Raw genomic sequence first — 2,500 nt, 5'->3', positions numbered from 1 at the left:
TTCGCCACTCCTGTCTAATATTTACATGGAATGTTTTGAATCTACACTTATCCCATGAAATCCATTGTCCAAGGTGTTTTAGGTTAGATATGTAGATGATTCTTTTTGTATGCAAGAAAATGTAAATATCCCTGATTTCCTGCATGCATTTAAAAATCTAGTACCATCCATAAAATTCACAATGGAATATGAAGAAAATAGTCGTACCTTTTTATTTTATATGCCAAGCACTAGGGCAACTAAGGCCATTCAGCGCTGAAACGGAAATTGACAGTAAAACGTCTGAAAGGTGTTACAGGAGGGAAATCTCCCAGTTGCACTATGAAGCAACTGTTAAGAGAGAGTGGACAGTAATATGGAAGAAAGGGAATACGAACGGAGGTACAGTAAAAGGAATGAAAGTAGTTGCAGTTAAGGGCCGAAGGAACGCTGCTAAGAACCTTAAATAATGCCCACATTGTACCGAATGAGGTGCACTGACGGCACAACCTTCTTACGGAGGAAAATAATTGAATACCATTTTTGGATGTCTTAGTTATTAGAAATAACTCCAATTTTAATTTTAAAGTATATATGAAACCCACGAATAGCTTGTCATATATTCCTTTTTACCTTAACCATGCTAAACAAATTAAGATGTCAACATTTTCCAGTATGTAGGTATCTCAGAGCTCTGAAGAGTCCTGAATTTCTAGAAGATGAGTTTTAAATTATTAATAAAATAGGGAATTCATTAATTTACCCTCCATATATTTTGGAACTTTGTAAAAATAAAGCAAGAAAGATGTATTACAATCCAACCAGTATTAGCAAAGAATTTAAAAATATTTTCTGTGTACCATTTCATTCCTGCTGTACCTATTTTAAAAACTATTGATATTAACTTAGTATTAAATATAATAATATTTTGAGAAATAAACTAATCTAGGATAGCCCTCTAAATTAATACAATATTGTATAAAGTATTCTTTGTTAAGAATGTAATAAGATTTATATCGGGCAAACATCGAAAGAACTAAAGGTAAGATACTCTCAGCACAAATATACCATATCAAGAGGATTAACAAAAAATGGCATTGCAGATCATTGGCTTAAGACAGTCCATGCTATTAACAGGGATAATTTCTCGATAATATGCATGGACAAAGACCACTGCAAAAGGAATCTGTTGGAGTCTATTTTTATTGTAGCCACATCAACAAGGAATATAAATCTCCATTCTGGATTATACCACGATCCTCTTTCCTTGTCTCTTTTGCTTAAAGAACACGCCACCCAGATTAACAAACTTTGTCCCTCTTTCGGTTTTTGTATATAAAGGTCTGTCAACTTGTATTATAATCAGTGTGAACTTGAAAATGTAGAATAAACTAAGAGTGTACTTGTTCTAAGTCCCCAGTTTTCTCTCGCCTTTCTACTGTGGATTTAAGGATATATATATAAATACATACATATATACATACATACATATATATATATATATATATATATATATATATATATATATATATATATATATATATATATATATATTCTACCATCAGTAACTTTGTCCGCTCTATCCCATTCCTTGACATGGCGCTACTTTGAATTGTTGAAACCAAAACGCGATCATTTTTGTACACTATTTTCTTACAAGAAAATCTTGACCCTTTTCTTCTACAAACGAACACTTTTAGAGAAGACGGCCGACCTTTCATCATTCATCACTATTTTTACACTACCGTCAGCAACGCTCATGTGCGCGCTCACCATTTGTTCGGCTTTCTTTCGGCGTAGCGTGTCCGATGGTCAGCGATGCAAATAGGTGGTGTCCTAATGTAGGTTCTGTCCGTCAGAGATTGACAGAGTCATCAGCTCTGACGCTCCTGCTACTGGCTGGCTGGGGCATTTTCCTCTTTCTTTTTTTATCTTTTTTCGCTGATTGAGTGGGCGGGGGTTTGTTTCTTGTTCCGACGGGGGTCATTTGTGTAGGGTAACAGTTACGGAACTCACATCTTTCGCTTTATATATAAAATTATACACACACACACACACACACACACCACACACACATATATATATATATATATATATATATAATATATTTATATATTTCATTTATATTTATATATAGCAGCTTCGCAATACGATGAGGTAAAGTTCCAAATAAAATCCAAGTGGTCAAGAGACTCATAAAGAAAATATACATAAATCAACATATTCTGACAAAGAAAATGAATAAGGTGAACATTGTGAATATCCTAATTGATGCAATAGGAAAAAAAATGCCAAAAGCATGCAAACTGCGTAAGGTGTGGTATAGCATAGTTAATGCACAAAACCTGATCAGAAAATGTTCTGCATGCAACATTCCGACGCATCCTCAATGTGCTGAAGTTATGCAAGATATGAGAAAAGATACCAGAATATTTTGCTCAACATGTCTATCATGGATAGACAATATTATTAAATCAAGACTGAATGTACAAATCGTTGTGGATGAAAAAGAAGAGGAAGA

This window comes from Macrobrachium nipponense, chromosome 31, assembly GCF_015104395.2.
Source record: "Macrobrachium nipponense isolate FS-2020 chromosome 31, ASM1510439v2, whole genome shotgun sequence".
NCBI lineage: Eukaryota > Metazoa > Arthropoda > Malacostraca > Decapoda > Palaemonidae > Macrobrachium > Macrobrachium nipponense.
Note: the sequence above shows the minus strand (reverse complement) of the source record.